This window comes from Mesitornis unicolor, unplaced genomic scaffold, assembly GCF_000695765.1.
Source record: "Mesitornis unicolor isolate BGI_N332 unplaced genomic scaffold, ASM69576v1 scaffold12690, whole genome shotgun sequence".
Lineage (NCBI taxonomy): Eukaryota > Metazoa > Chordata > Aves > Mesitornithiformes > Mesitornithidae > Mesitornis > Mesitornis unicolor.
Genome location: NW_010160366.1, coordinates 5628 through 22780, shown reverse-complemented (window position 1 = coordinate 22780; position 17153 = coordinate 5628). Strand labels below are relative to the sequence as shown.

The 17153-nt window shown below is 41.3% G+C and overlaps 1 protein-coding gene across 1 annotated transcript in view; it reads right to left on the bottom strand.

Moving 5' to 3' along the window:
• GSG1L (GSG1-like) overlaps nt 1-13398 on the bottom strand; it is a 38116-nt gene extending 24718 nt beyond the window's left edge. Inside the window, exon 1 of the mRNA XM_010189811.1 lies at nt 13359-13398. The gene's annotated coding sequence lies outside the window, so the exon portion shown is untranslated. The remainder of the gene's footprint in view (nt 1-13358) is intronic.
• Between the last annotated feature and the right edge of the window lie 3755 nt (nt 13399-17153).

The window sequence follows — 17153 nt, the reverse complement described above, 5'->3', positions numbered from 1 at the left end:
CCTGCTTATCTTGTAGGGAATAATGCTGCAATATTGTGGCAGCAAAGTGAGACCTCCTAGGAAACGAGAGTCTTTAAAACAAAACTAAATCAAAACTGATTTCACATACACTCTGATACACATATTCTTACAAGCACGAATATGTGCAAGGAGTCCGTACAGCATGCAAGCACCAAGACATATGTATTCAGTCAATATTTGCAGGATTCCCTGAAATGATACAGAGGATGCCAGCTGTCCATTCCTCTCATGTCATCTTGGCTTTTCGTAGGTTAGGCTTGACTTGGCTTGTTGTCCCAGCTAGGAGCTGACAGTGGTCTGTCTTGCTGTTCTGTCTCATCTCTGTTACACATCATGATTTACTTGTCCTGTGTCTCCCAACCTGGTGCCTGAAAAGTTGCAGGTAGATGGGGGCTAGGATCTTGACAACCCACTAATCTTGGTACCGTCAACACCTGCTATTCTAATATGCCTTATCCTGCCATTTTTTACTCTGGTGCTTTTACATCAACCAGTGTATCACATCCTTGACAGTGTGGCTGACAATGATGGAACTACAGTTGTGTACTGTGGGCCAGTTTGGATCTTTGCGGCTGCTCCACAGATGTTATGCTGTATGTCACAGGTGGAATTGTTCTGAAGCTGAACACCACAGACTGTGAATCTGTTCCTGGAGAGAAAGGTCACCATCTTCAGGATAACCTACTTGAGAAGTAAAAGCACTGGAAGTACAGGACTTGGGCTGAGCTGCTCACTTGAAGCTTGAGATGGGACTCATCAAAAAATTTCACACAAGTCAACTTACATCATAGGACTTCTACCTCAGAAGGAATCATATTGCTTTCATATCATCTTATCTCAAGTCAGGTGTCACTCTATATGATCATCAGCTTTGCCTAAAATGTGAAAATATAGCCCTGCTGAAAGCACATTTTTCATTTTTTCTTCTGTCATTGTCCAGAGATTCTGATTTCACAAGAAGACCATTAAACTAGCTGGGACATATCTGAACTTCTTTGTGTCTCTGAGCTATTGTTAATTCTTCAACAATGTGCTAAGAAATTGTCTTCTTTGTGGAGTTCATGGTGAAAAGCATCAGTGCCACCTCCTCATAGGCTTAGTCACACAGAATCACAGAATCACAGAATCATTAAGGTTGGAAGAGACCTCCAAGATCATCAAGTCCAACCATCAACCAGTCACTGAATCAGTACTGTTACAAGCCAAGGAAACTGGCTTTCCAGCAGTCCCAAGTGAGGTGAACATACTCTTCAAGGCCAACCGCATCCTGGGCTGCATCCAAAGAAATGTGGCCAGCAGATAAGGGAGGTGATTCTGCCCCTCTGCTCTGCTCTGGTGAGACCTCACCTGCAGCACTGAGTCCAGCTTTGGAGTTCCCAACACAAAAAGGACATTGAAGTGCTGGAGCGAGTCCAGAGGAGGCCACAAAGATGATCCAAGGGCTGGAGCACCTCTCCTACAAAGACAGGCTGAGAGAGTTGGGGTTGTTCAACCTGAAGAAGAGAAGGCTCTGGGAGGACCTTATAGTGACCTCCCAATACCTGAAAGGTGTCTATGAGAAAGCTGAGGAGGAGCTGTTCACTAGGGCAGCTAGCAATAGAATGAGGGGTAATGGTTTAAAACGAGAAAAGGTTGGATATTAGGAAAAAGTTCTTCAACATGAGGGTGGTAGATCACAGGAACAGGTTGTCCAGAGAGGTGGTGGAGGCCCCATCTCTGGAGATATTCAAGGTCAGGCTCGATGGGGCTCTGAGCATCCTGATCTGGTAACATTGTACCTGCTTACTGCAGGGGTTTGGACTGGATAAGCTTTAAAGGTCCCTTCCAACCCAATACATTCTATAATTCTATGCTTTTATGATTCATTATGACTGAAAAGATAACTGTTACCCACATGATCGTTGAAATTTTAGGAACTCAAGTACATCATGAACCATCTGACAAGATCGGTCCCTTACATGTCTGTCAAGCAGTGGAGTGCAGCATCAACTTTTTGAAAGATTCATAGATACCAATTTGCAATTCTGCAAATCTGGTGATCATGTTAAGTACATCTACCCAAGACAGGGTGTTAACAAAAGGATGTTTCAGACAATTCTGAATGAGTGAAACAAATGGAATATTTTTATGACAGTGAGGTAAAGAAACTACCTCAGCCTGCAATGAGTCTCAGGGCTTAAAAGTTCTTCACAAAATTTGAATTTATTTCAAGTCAGCCCTGGTCACCAGGGAAGGCATTGTAAATGAACACACTATTACCTGTCACCAAGGAGAACACTGAGTCAGGAATCTCCAATGCTGACTTTCCTTTGAAATAGCAATTCTGAAAAAAGTCATAGAAATTCTGCATAGAAGAACTTAAGGCATTGTACCACTTTTCAGCAAATTCCTGATTAAGGAATCCAAAGAACCGTGTGAATATTGACTTCCAGGAGTTTTGAGCTGATTTTGACAGTTTGGTGTCTTAAGTTAAGAAGTGTAAGTGTGAAACTGGGGTAGCTGCTTGTTTTGTCACAGGTTATTCTGTTGGTATGCACCTGGCCTTTTTCCTTTGGAGTAAGAAAAACTAAGGACTGTTCATGATACTCTGAGTGAAAATACAGATCAAAACAGCAAGTATTCTTCGTTCAAATCCACTGAAATGTCCTCTCACAAAAAAGCAACAGCTGCTGACTACAGCTTTTCTGCCAGATAGCTCTGGTTAAACTGGTTAAATGTCAAGAAATTCCTGACACACCCTCTTGTGCTCTTTCCCCACAGCATGCAAATAGGATTCTTAGTTGTCTTCTACTGCATTATTAAGACCATTCTCCGATGCATTAGCAATTTGGACTAAAATACCAAGAATCTGGATACCATCTGAATGAGATTATGTGAAGGATGATAAAGAAGCATTTGCTGCTGTTTCAGGAGCCACAGATCTCCATAATTTCAATTACTGTTGTGCTTCTGAGATTAATACAGCCAACAAACCAGTTCTAGAGAGTTGGAATACATATCTATACCTCCTACCACCTACATTCACATGCAGCTATGGAGTTTTATGCTAAATATGTACGATTGTAAACTTGTCGGCAAATGGGAAAAGTTGATTTTTGGTGCCAGCTCAGTATGCCAACAGTTTCTGGTGCCAGATTGTGAGATCCTATCTCCAGATGAAGTAATGATATCGAAATCCCCTCCTGGCTGCTTCTCCAGGCTGGTCAGGTCAAGAAAATGACTGTCAAAGATACAATATGAGTACATATTCTCAAGACAGCACTGAAAAGGTGGCCAACAAAGAAATTGCTGTTAAAGTTCAAAGCACTTTTAATCCATAAACATGAGCTGTTTGCTCGTAAAGGATCTCTTCTGGGAAAATCACATTGCTATTCCTGAAGGAGATTGCTGAGTCATGTTAACTATGTCATATGCAGCATAGGCAGGAATTGTATGCATGAAAATGTTAGTCATGCATTTTGGCTAGTGTCTTAGAAATTACGCCAGCATAAAAAAACCCCATAAATGAATTTATTACCTGCCAAGCTATGTGACACTGTCTGCTGAAAGACCCAGCATTCCCTGAGCAATGACCAAGAAGCAATAGTCCAGAGTCTGTATTGATTTCCAAGGGCCACTTCAGACAGAAAATTAGCTTCCTAATTGGGGTAAACTCATATTCAGAATGCCTCGCTGTTGTTCTCCTTAGAAACACCTACTGTCTTGGTCTCTGCTCTCTGCTGAAGATGATGCTGCTTACCAGCCCTTCTAAAAGCACAACTGCCCTCCTGGCTGATGAGTTCAGGGCTCAGACCACAGCAGCCTCACGTGAACTGTCACACTGTGCCATGCTGTCCTTGAGCAAGTGAACAGCCTGGGCAATGGTGCAGACAGCCAAAGAGATCCTGAAAAGGCTTATGCTTGTCATGTTCCTCATAACTCAGTGTTGCTCTGATAGTGAGAGGAGCCCATCTGAGATATGATGAGGCATCATCTCAAGTCACTCTGTCAATTCAACCTTGATCTGTCTGAGAATTCTGATACAAGCAGGTGGAAGCTTTGGATTTTTTTTCTATGGCACACTTCATGATATAACAAAAGACCTTTATGTGCTAGAAACAATGGAGCTGAACAGTGTGTGGTCTTTAATAACTATTGAGATTATCAAACCTGACTGAGATGAAATCCAGAGCACTGCACTCAAAGGACAAGCTGGGTGCTGGATAGTTGAGCCACTGAAAGAAAGATCAGTGTCCAAGCAACACTCTCCTGGAAAGTGTGCATCTTTCTTACCTCTCCAGTGGCATTGCTGCTAGCTCCAGACACTGATGCTGTTACGGGAGGAAGAAAGTGCTCCTGTTAGCTCACAGTTCCCTGTCATTGTCCTCAGTATCCTCCAACTGCTGAACAACACAGGGAAACCACAAGAAGCTGTGACAGACAACTGTGTTACACAGATGTCATCCAACATGAGAGGAAAAGAGTCATGTATGAGGGCAAAACTTGGTTTTGGGTGGTGTGAATTTTCATGGAAGAAGCCATGGTGCAAGTGTTGTTACTTCTTTGTGCAAAGATATTTCACTATTCATCTTGTTCTCCATGCATGCTGCAGCACCCTTGTTCATGTTGCCAGCAACGAAAAGTTATGCTCACTTGCTTTTGACGGCCTCAGGTCTGTGTGTCCTGCTTTATGAACATGACACTTGCACTGGAGGAGATGGGGAGAGCATCCATGTGCTAGATCGGAACAAGTCCTTCTCATTGGTTTGGTTTTTGATGATGAAACCCTAGCTCCTTTCTGTAAGGTACTGTGTCAGACCTTAACAGTGTGTGAGGGACCCAGAACATATCTTCTTAGTGGCTGAAAGACTAGGGACAGGCCTTTGTCACCCCTCTTGGGAAGGGGAACAGAGGTTGCTGTTTAAAGAGTGACCCTAACAGTCTTCTTGCACTTCCCTATTACTTATAAAGATCTAGTTCTCAGAAAGATGCTGACCAACCATAGCCTGTGGCACCCATGATGGCCTGTCACATCAGGGAAAATCTAGTTACTTCTTGAAAAATTCCAGAGCTAGCAGCACACTGGCAGCTGCAAAACATGTAATAGGTGCTGGTTTTTATGGTCAGTGCTCCATAGTCTTAATGGGTGTTTGCTTTTCTTGCACTGCTAATTTTTAAGATGTTCAGTTTACCTACATAGAATGGCATTTTCTCCACATTTTTGCTCTTGTCTGCTTTGTTCCTCCTGGTCTATATTTGCTATCCCTATATTTCTTGGCTCTGGCTGTCATTGCTCTGTTTCTCCAGACTTAACTGCTATGTTGGAGCTGACACCTGGATCTCACTTTAATCCCTCCTCTTCACATTCAGTGCAAGAGAGGAGAGAGGGAAAAAACTATACAAATGGTACACATTGAGAAATGTAGTTCATGTTGTCTGGGAAAAGCCTTAAGGTAAGCTTGAAAGGGCCATGTAAATCTTCCGGTTTTGCTTCCACTTGCATTCTGATGCTTTTAGGCATTTGCTTATCTCTGCTGCTCCAATACTTGAATTACAAGCCAGAAATATTGGAGTGATCAATAAAAAATGGTGAAAGGAATAAACATTGAGCATGTTGTTGTGGCTGGCGTAGGGACTCAGCTCTGAGCAGTCAGACCATCTGTTGGTTAATGCAGTCTCATAATATCAGACCATCTGCCCACTCCTCTTGTGCTGCAGTGTAAAAGAACTGGGAGAAGTAGACCACAAAGCTATGAGAGATGTTCCTTCAAAACAAAGTAAGCTTCATGATCCTAAAAGCCATCAGAGATACCTAAAACTATTACGGTAAAACAACTAAGACAGTCAAGATAGACACAGGGCCAGCACCCAGAGAAGAGACTGCAGTTTGTCAAACATGAGAGACAATGTGATAAACATAATCACTGGGAACTACTTAGGTGAGAGAAGAAATGCCAGCTGTTTTGATCGGAATTAGCTTTAGGTCTCCATTGGTTTCTTTATTTTGAAAGGTGAGGGGGAGCTGTGAGCTAAATAAAATTATTCTCTTCCACATGGTGATATGTTTTTCCATGGCATTTAATGGTTCTGACATTGAGCTTGGTTCTGCATTTAATCCTGTGTATGGCACTGAGCAGAGTGTGGAAAATCTTTGTGCCTATATTCTTTTTTTCATGGCATGAAAACAGTAGAGTACTATAGTGGAAAAGACCACGAAAAACACTCTATCCTGTATGCCTTCATAAAAACATTTGGGCTAACTGGAGCTATAGTGCAGGGCCCATGGTGTACTTTCCCCTTCAGCACTAGGCTGGGAAATGAATCACAGAATCACAGAATCACAGAACGTTAGGGATTGGAAGGGACCTCAAAAGATCATCCAGTCCAATCCCCTGCCGGAGCAGGAACACCCAGATGAGGTTGCACAGGAAGGCGTCCAGGCGGGTTTTGAATGTCTCCAGAGAAGGAGACTCCACAACCTCTCTGGGCAGCCTGTTCCAGTGCTCTGTCACCCTCACTGAGAAGAAGTTTCTTCTCAAATTTAAGTGGAACCTCCTGTGTTCCAGCTTGTGCCCATTACCCCTTGTCCTATCATTGTTTGTCACCGAGAAGAGCCTGGCTCCATCCTCGTGACACTCACCCTTTAAATATTTATAAACATGAATGAGGTCTCCCCTCAGTCTCCTCTTCTGCAAACTAAAGAGACCCAGCTCCCTCAGCCGCTCCTCATAAGGGAGCTGCTCCACTCCCTTAATCATCTTTGTAGCCCTAATCACATCCAGACCTTGTGATTAGTATTCCCCACAGCAGAGAATCGGTGTTCTCCATGCCTTTGGGTGTTCTCCATGCCTTTGGCATCACTAGCATGAAAAGCAAGACTGTTGCTTCCTTTCAGGAATTAGGAATTTAGCTTGAATCCTACTATTAAGCATGGCTTCATCATTGTATAGCTAATTAGCTTTTAAGAATAACTTCAAAGATTTGTAATAGATGTTTAAGAAAACACAGATAAACACATTTTTTTCCTGAATACTTAACCATAACTCTCTTAATACAGGTGCACAGATATGTATATACCCCATTGCAGATATATTAAGAATAATGTAAGCAGAATACAAAACGTTTGACAAGCCAACGCGGACTGTATTGCAAAGTGTGCAATTCTTTGGGAATCTCAGTTACATTTCATTTCACTGGATGCAGTTCTCTAAGTGGTCCTTTTAGAGAGTCTATCCTCTTTATTTTTTCTCAGGAACAGCTACCCAGTACACAGAAAAAGGAGGTTTGTTTTTTACTAACTTGGCTGTTATGAGTTTCATTTATTTCTTTTCCAGCCTGAAATCTGGGCTATGATGACCTTCTCATACAAAAAAATCATTCCCTATCTTTGACCATAACTGTCAAATCTTCCTCTTTATCTCTTTAAATTTTATCATAACTTTTCTGAGCTGGAGCTGGCAGGGGAGGGATAAGAGGCGCACACAGAGTGCTGTGGATAGGTACATCATGAAGACATGTGTTGACACGGTGACTTCTTTGTTTAGTTCTTTATTTCCTACAATGATCCTGGTACTTCTTTCATCTTTTCTTAATCTCTGCAGAGCAGTGAATTAATGTTTTCATCGAAGTGTCTGTCATCACTCCAAGAACTCTATCCTGAGGGGTAAAAGCTAATTTAGAACCCGTCACTATATATGTAAAGGTAGGATTACTCTTCATGTTCACCACTTTGGGTTTATCAACATTGAATATTATCTGCCATTTTCTCTGACAGTGACTGAGAAGGATTTGGGAATAGTTTAGATGCCTGTAGTATATCTAATATCTTTAAAGTTTTTAATCTCCATTTGCCCTTTTATCTGAACATCTTAATTTCTTTTAATCACCCCTCATTTTTCTTGCATTCCCTTCTTTGCAACTTTTTCTTGTTAAACTTTTACTGCTTTTGCAAGGATGCTGAATCTCTCTCTGTTAGTCACAGATACAAGGTATCTCTTACTAACATTTTGAATCAAGTTCACCACACCACTCAAGAATAAGTAAGTCAAGAGTTACAGATTTCCCAACTTAGTTTCTCCATGCTTCTAAAGTCTGCCCAAATTTTAGTTGCTGCATAATATCAAGAATGATGTTCTCTCAGTCTGTGCATGAGGTTTTGAAATCTACTCCTACTGTTTTGTTTTCTGTCCTTATACCTTCTCTGATACTGAGTTTAACCCTGCCACTGTTAAGCTGTCCCAATGGGTGATCACTGATATAATTCTGTATTTTTTTATCTGAGCAGGAATCCATCCATAGAGATAGTGTTGCTCATTAATGACATTACCTTGTTATTCTGGTTCAGCTTTAGTATACGACATCTGCTTTGTCTTTCGGTGTAATCAGTACCAAGACATTATTGTCCCACTAATTATCTTTCTCCCATCAAATTTCTGGTACACCTATTATGTCAGTATCCATTAAAATCAGGCATCTAGTTTCCTTTCTCAGTAATTGCTGTTGTAGTGCTGGCTTAGAAGCATGTATAGATTTGGCTGAGCTTTCTCTTTTTCTGTGCTATGTTTAGGTGAGACTTTATTTGTTTATTTGCTGTTTGCCATGTGCTATCTTAGTTTTGCCAGCTACTTTTTAGACAATACAGAATTTTTATTGCTTCATCTCTACAGGATGCATCATCATGAGCTGTGCAGAGGACATGCAAAAGGCATCTCCTACCTCTGCCAGTACAGTCTCTAATTTAAAAAATCCCCTGTAACATTTAGGACATGTTAAATGCTCACTAGTAATGAGCATTTTTCCTTCTGCAAGGTTTTGCCTTGCCTCAACCTGCATGGTCTCTAAAAAGTCTTGTTTGTTTTATAATTGTGAATTTCCCAATAAGTAGAAAGCATGGCAACATAGGCAGTTGCTGATGACCTGCTGCTTGGCCATTCATTGTGGCTATTATTCCATATATAGCACAGCTGAAGCAAGTGGGGTCCTGCAGAGCACTAGAGTAGCTTAATTGTACCGTATGGTACAATATCATATGGTAATCCTATCATACCTATAAGGAGTTTGTCCTGTGAATCTTGTCCTATGTTGGTGCAGCCAGCTCTAAATTTTGAGCCAACACTGATCTCTGAGTCTCTTCCTGATGTGACTTCCCAATAGTACAACTCTGGCCAGAGCACCTCATTTCTTTACATGCTGCAGGCACAGCAGGTGCTTGGAAAGCACCTGAGTCACAGCCCCAGTGAACCACATCCCAGAAACTCTTGGGTGCATCACATTTCCTGCAAGCCCTTGCTCTTCTCCAGCAAAGTCCTGCCAGCACAAATGCTGTTTTCAACTGATTTTCACTGACTATATCCCAGCCTTCATTTACACAAGGAGTTTGGCTGGTCATGACTCTTCATCCTCCAGCTCTCACTGTGGCACTGTGATTGAGAGCTGACATTTATGCATTTAGAGAAGGATGTGGGAGTTTGAATCCCCACAGAGTTCTGGGCAGGGGGAGGAGCAGGTCTGTATACGCATGAAGCTGTGGTGTTAAATAGTCAGTGAAGTCATTTATCAGACCATTTGATGGGACATATGTCTACCTTTTGTTTTCCATTACAGTGCCACAGTTTCCGGACATAGCATCTGGCTTTGGTTTCTTCCTTTTGAATGTATCCTCCATGGTCTCTTTGAAGTCCTCTTAGGCACAGATTTGAAGCAACAGGAAAGAGGAGCTAGAAGGTGCACTCAAAAGGTCTGATGAGAAGAGGTGGGGTGCAGTATGTCCCAGCCTCAGTGTTCTGGATGGGCACTGCAACAGGGAGCTCGATAGAAAGATGTTTTAGCAAGGTTTTGAACAACCCAAAGGGAGAGAAAAGCCTGGAAGCTGCTTTCAAAAATGGACCAAGTACCTAAAAGCTTTGTGCTCTAATGCGTAAGTGTCCGCACTAAACAGATTACACTTTTCTTCTTCAGACCAACTCCTGCTTTCATTCAGTTTTGTGGAGAAGATCCCAGGAGCAATTTAGAACTGAAAGATCAGGTCCAGCCTACTGTGTCAGTTCCCTTCCAACTCCTTTTGGAAATACTTGCTATCTTACTGCTCAAATTTGTAATGAAAATTAGAAAACAGCACACTTCATGGGATCCAACAACATCTGCTCTGTGAGAGCCCATTAAAAGCCGTGGCCAATGTTACCAGCTATTGCCCTACCATACTTTATCAATAGTGAATGGACACTGTCATAGGAAATATTTGTGAACACAATTTTTTTTTTCCAGTTACCATCACCAAGCTGATTTTGTTAAGCAGATTTGGCACTAACAACCAGCGATAGCTAATAAATTCAATGTTAGGCTTACAAGGTTCTGACAGATTGTTGGCAGCTGTCTTAAATGCAGGAAAGTGCTCTCTTAGTGTGGGTTGGAAAGGCTTATTTATACCATACTGTGGGTCTGTTTGCCCCAAATTTTGCTGCCTCCTTTTAGTAGATGTCATTGGTGCCATATATATGCAACGGGTATAATAACTGGTCAGAAATATAGTATCCAGCTACACTAGAGATCAGAACAAATGGATTAAAGATAGGAAGCTCACGCATAAGCTATTACATTTTTACAGTAAGAATAAGAAACATTTTCATTTATGTATGCAAGATCTGTGGTAAGGATATAGCTAGGCCTCAACATAGATGGTTTTATTTTACTGTGAATGCTTCAGTGATTAGCTTTTCTATGCTAAGAAGGTTTTAAATATTATGAAGGAATTTTATACTGACTTGCATAATTGGTGATGGACTCTAGAAGTGACTGGCTGTACAACTAGGCTATGTTTGTTCTTAGGCTTCCTTTTAGCATTTCTTAAAAGTAGAAGATGATGTGCTCAGAAGTAGGCACAGGCCTCTACAGACTGTATCTAGTTTAGAAGTTGGTTAGACAGAGGTCTTCTTTGGAGCAGGGAAAACCAACTGAAAAGAAAACTTTGGAAAGCCTGAGTGTTCAGTTGAAGTTATGGCCCATGTACTCATGGAGACATTTTAAATAAAACCTTGAACAACCACTTGTTAGTGGCAAGTAATGCTAAGATGCTATGTACAGAAACTGAGTGAGCTGAAGTCTCATTGTGAAGATAAGTTTAGTCCAAAAATTCCCAGTTACACAATGGACTGTGAAAACCACAGTATGTTTGTGTAACTGAACTTAGATTTTGATCTTCACTGTGTTTTATCACATCTTATTTACTTTGAATAAGAATCAAGAATCTGTCCCAGCAATGGCTGTTGCTGTGTAGTTGACAAGCCCCTGACCATTAAAGTAAATGCTGAGAGAGTGGAAGAAGAAATTCAAGGAGTAGGAAGTTCCTTCTAACTGGAAAAGAGCAGATTAAGTCAAGAAATTAAAGAATTCTGCAGTGAAAGTAAGTGAGGCATCACTGATACAATTTTGTCTTCACACGTGGTGTAAGTATCTGTGGACAGTACAAGACTGGTGAAAAATTCAGATTAACTATGTTGCAGTGTCCAACTTGATCTACAGTTGTGGACTTTATCCTGGTTTTGTTTATGAATCAGACAGTCAGCACTTTCCATCTCTGACAGAACATTTCCTCTCTGTCAATATGCCTTAAAACTCCATGGAAAGACTTCAGAACTATAAATCATCTTTACTAAAACTACAACAAAAGTTTCTTTTTTCCTTGAAAAGGAAAAAGTGAATAGTCTAGAAATACACACTAACACTGTGCAGCAACTCTAAAATTCTACTAAAAAAATTGCTGACAATGTTTCACACAACCAAAAAGAATACTTAAAGCACTAAATGCTGTTTTGGAAAGTGTGTGGGTGATGCAACAAGCATTAAGCACCATAATTAACTTTCACAGAAAATTGAGAAAGTACAAAAACATCCCTTTGTCAATATAACAGACACATTGTGCTCGTTTTGAGTCTGTCTTCTGAAGGTGTCATGCAATGCCAAATAGCCCTTGTGCTGGGAAAAGCAGAGAACTACTATTCCCCAGGTTGCCTTTTCAGTTCCTCTTACATCTTTACCACTGTCCATCATATCTCCTTTCACGTGTCTCTCCTTCAGGTTGAAAGTCTTAGTCTTAGTTTCATCCTTGTATAGAACCTTCCAGAACTCTGATTATCCTTGCTGCCATTCTCTGAGCTGGACTAAAAAGGACAAAATATTTTATTTAAAGGGGAAGATTTCAGATGTACACAGTCCTCATGTGACAGGATACTCTGCTTTCTTCTCAAGTCCTTAGCTAATGCTTTCTAACTGTTTTTTGACCACTGCTGAGAATTGAGCTAGTGGTTTCATAAGAACAGTTATGCCCCAAGGTCCCATTTGTGTGGGTAAGATTCAGCTCAGAGCCAATTAGTGGCAGTAATCCCAGGATTGCTCTTCTCTTATGTGCATAATTTATTTAGGTTTACTTACAATGAATTTCACAGAGACTGCCTCTGTTACTATTTCTCTCACTGCTTTACTAATGGTAATTGCCCTCCCTTCTCTTTCAATTTGTCCAGCTGATCAGCAATTCAGACAAATTAAGAACAATTGTTCCTTGCACCACTTACTGCCTCTCTGTCAGACCTGATGAAGTTACTATATGCCCAAAAGGTTTGTGATTGTCTCAAGTTATCTAAGAAAATATATCGCTGCTTTGTACGAACATGAATTTTCATCTGTCCTATGGATTCTCCAGAAGCCCACTGTAAGTGTGAAGGACACTTCGAGGCTCATGCACCTCTTCAGCAGAGTGCTCTGTCTTCAGCAGGTAGCAGCATGGGCTCAGCTGCCCAGCTTCTTAATTGAACTCTACCCATTTTTTCCCCTGATAAATACTATTTTGAAATATAGGTTAAATTGCTATTGAGAATTTACAACCCCGGTATCAGGATAGAGAAAACCTTTGCAGCCTGCCTTTTTCTGTGCATTTGAATATATTTTTTTCAAGGCTACATCAAACAAAAAAGCATCTACATGATTCCCTCTCATAAAGAGACTTTTGGTACTGTGTCTGCTGTCTTCTGACCATAAATGTCTTCATGGCCTGAGGAAACACTGCGGCATGTCCTCCCTCACTAGAGGAAGGGAAATGTCTGTATTACAATAAAAATCTTCATTTTCTTGAAAAAAAATCAGCTGAATGAAGAGAAAATGCATCAGAGAAATGGCAGATCTGCATAAACTGAGTAACCAGCTGTCTTAAACCCTTTTCATTTTTATACCTGGCTCTGCGTAATCTGGATGACATGTAGGTCCTTTTGTGCTTAGGAAGTAACATTTCCCCTGGCACTGAAGTATGACAACAAACAATACTGATGGAATTTGTAAAATGGGAAGAAGCCTTGACTGTATTGTCTTACCTTTTTCAGAAGCCGGGGCAAGGTCAATAAAACTTCGACATTTTTCACCTTTAAAAGAAAAGGATTATTTTAAGAGACAGAAATTGATTTGTTTTCCTCTGCCTCCTCTTTCTGACTGGTGTTTCTAGCATTGCTCCCACCTGAGACTCTACAGGACCTCTAGATTGTCTCACACCGAGAGCAGACATTTACCTGTGCCTGCAGCCCAGACCACAGTCACTGCGCCTACAAGGCTGGACTTTCCCTTAGGATTACAGTTTCTTGATCAGGAGTATGAAATACAGTTAGTGAAGAAAAATGTTCTCTCTGATGGATGGATCAGTGCTGCTCTTTTCAGATGGACTAGCATTGGGAGAGCACAGCCCTGTTTCATCAACACTTTTGCCCTTCTCATTGTCAGGACAATGCCTGTGCCCCACCAAGGTCTGACCTAATCTCCCAGTGCCAGGAGGCATTGCCATGGACTCAGATGTCTCACTACATAGAGATGACACATGTGACTAGACAGACAAAACCTGAAGCACAAAACAAGCTAAGCAATTGCATAGCATTTTTTAAAATTTTTTTTAAAAGCAGGCAGATGCCTTGCTATGATAATCACAGCCCTGTGCCACTCCCTCTGCTTTGTGGCTGCTGCATCCATCTATCATTGTAAATTAAATTTCCACTGTTTAGGACTCCACCTCTGTTTTTGCAGGCATTCTTCAGAAGCATATTGCTTCTGAGCAGGAAATGTATCTTAAAGGTGGATGTTTTGAACTTTCTTTTTACTTCTTCAAGCAATCAGAGATTATAAAATAATTTCACTGCTCTAGGTGCATCCATACACCAAGTGTATGTGTTTCCTTCAATGTTCCAAGGAGACCAATAGTGTGTCTGCCTCAAGGAATCAGAGCACAGCATGACTGCCAGAGTTAATGGAGAAGAATCCATTTTGCCCTTTAAGACTTGAATTGTTACAAAGACAGCTTCAGGAGGAGGTTTTTTTTATTAGTTTTGCTCAATTTTAATTGCACAGTTAAAAGATTGATTTAGGAAATGTGAACCATTAAAAAAGAAAAAACAGTTAAATGCTATAGTGATGTTGAAGTCACTGTGTAATTTTTTCTTAGTCGTAATTAATTATATGTACAAACCAATATAAAATGTTAATCTTTCTCGTGTTTTTGTTGGCGAGATTGAGATAAACATAACCATTCAAATGTTTGCCATGCTGAAATAACAATTTGTTATTATAATGCTATTATTACCACATCTACTTCGTTTTTGTAGTTTTAAACCTATGCTAAATACGCTAAAATGCGTTGTGTACATAGTCTGCAGTCTGTTTGTCTATGTATAAGTTGCTATAAATTAAAGGTTCACCTGACATTGAAATGAGCATTTCAACATCTCCCTGGCGGGGGAAGGACTTCTGCTCTGTGAATCCAGGCACCGTCAAGAGGACAGTCGAGAAAAGGAAGTAACAGTTGACTTATCAGAGCAAAAAAGTGGTTTCCAAAGTGGTAGGTAGGGCAGCCCATATCTGAGCAGAAGGAATGTCAGATGAGTAAGTTATTCAGTTTGGGGGCAAACAAACTGAAAGATACCTGGTTGTTGACAGGAATCACAGCATCCCAGAAGTGTTGTGTTGACAAGACCTTGCAGGTCTGTTGTCCAGCCTCCTGTTTGGAGCAGGACTATTACTAACACCTGATCAGGTCAGCTGTGACTTTGCCCAGCCAAGTCTTGAAATACTTCAAGGATTATGACACCCATTCTTCAGTGACTTCAAGAATGGAGTTTCTCCCCTGGTCTGGTCCCAGGGCTGCACCATCCTTCTGGAGAAAAGTTTCCTTATGCCCAACCTGAAATTCTGTAGCTGCTCTGTCATCTTTGCAGTCATCCTTCCTCTATGTGTAGGAACATGAACAACCTCGTCTCCCTCAACTTATTGTCACATGTGGTGTACTTTAGGCCCCTGACCAAGAAATCAAGATAAATAGGAGGACTATAAAAGATACTGTGCTGTAAGTAGGAATCATTGACATCCAGAGACTCTGAGTTTTAGGGCGTGAGGTGTGTCAGAAATGCACTGAAATAATATCAAGGGACTACAGAGAGAGTAACCCTTAGATACAAACTTAATATAAGCAGATTAAGCAGGATTTTTCATTCTAGCCATATGGATCTGTGGTTTGAGTTTGGTTTTTCATGGGCTTTTTTCAGATGTAACCTATTACTTTAATTGTAGTTTTATCTTAAACTGACTTCAAGTTAAGGTGCTAGCACTGGGCCATCTCTCACCTGTGTCTGCAGGCACTCTAGAGCCATAATACTGGAAAACTTTAACAAATACCTATCCAGCATGCAATCCCAAGATAGGCAAAGGGAAATGGCATTTGCTACTACAGAAATTGCACAGGCTGTTGTGAGAGCTGGGGATACACGGTGCCCCTCAGATGCACAGTAAGGTACAAGGCCTTTCTAACATGCCTGCGTACTGAGGAAGCTGATGGTACCATAGTGGATGGCTGCAGGTGCCTTGTCTGCAGAACAGATGTACAGAGCTATTTGGAGGAATGTGCATCCTCATCCTCCCTCAAGTCAGCTTGCCCAGATCACCATCTCTCCCAGGGGAGCTGGCTGTGGCTGAGGCCTCCAGTTTAAATAACATGCTGGAGTGTCTAGAAAAAGACCATAGCACAGGGAATGATTGTAGGTTGGAGACAAAGAAAGGACTGGAGGGAGGTCACCTCACTTTCAATGGCTGATACCTGGATTGTGCCTGGCTTACTGCTAAAGGTTGTGGAACTTCTCTGTCTGTTCCTGATGAGGAACACTTCACTTGTTCCTCTTGCTGGAGCACTGGAAACCCTGGCTCCATTTTCAGTGGTAACCACTGGTGGTATTTATAGACCGCATTCATACTTCAACATGCAGACATGCATCTCACTGAGAACTGAAGATGTCAGCAGTGCTTTCAGTGTTCCTCTTGGGATTTATTCTAAGTTATTTTTGGGTATCTTGTATAACTGATCTCTTAAGCCCTCTTAAGTTTAATTTTAGACTTGGCAGAGTTTATCCTGCTGTGCTGCCCTTTTCTAGATGCATAACCAGGCTTCTGGAGAGTCTTTAGAGAATATAGAATAGGCTGTTTTAGAGATGTAACAAGAACAGTGTCTAGGATTCATCCTTCTGATAGTCCTGCCTTCACCCTGTTGCAGCAGCAATTCTGATAGAGAAAGCCAAGGAGTAATCTGACATAGAAAGAAGAGATGTGACCTGGCTTGAATACTCTGCTTCCATGCAAGGGCAGTGGCCATAGATGGTACATGTGAAACTCTCTGGAATTCAGCGGTGTCAGGGAGCTGCTGGAGGCTGAGGAGAGAACTAAACATCACCTAAACATCAATAAGAGCAAAGCACTTGATACTGACTACTTCTATGGCTTTCCAAGGGTAAGGTAGAAACATCAGTTATGCAAGCCCTTGCAAATGCATTCTCTCATAACCAGGCTGGCTCTGCACAGGCTTAGTTATGTGTCTGCTGTGTTTTCTGAGAAGGGAGCATAGATCACAGGGGACTGTAAATCTGGATACCAGAAACTGGAAGGCCCAAAACTTGTGTGTGTTTTTCTCTAATTAATCCTAGTTGTGGTGAATGGAGTTGAGTTAAATCCGGTTGGTGGCTGGTCACAAGGGGTGTTCTCCAGGGTTTGGTACTGGGGCTAGTTCTGTTTAATGTCTTTATCAATGTTCTCGATGAGAGGATCAAGTGCTCTTTCAGTAAGTTTGCAGATGACACCAAGTTGGG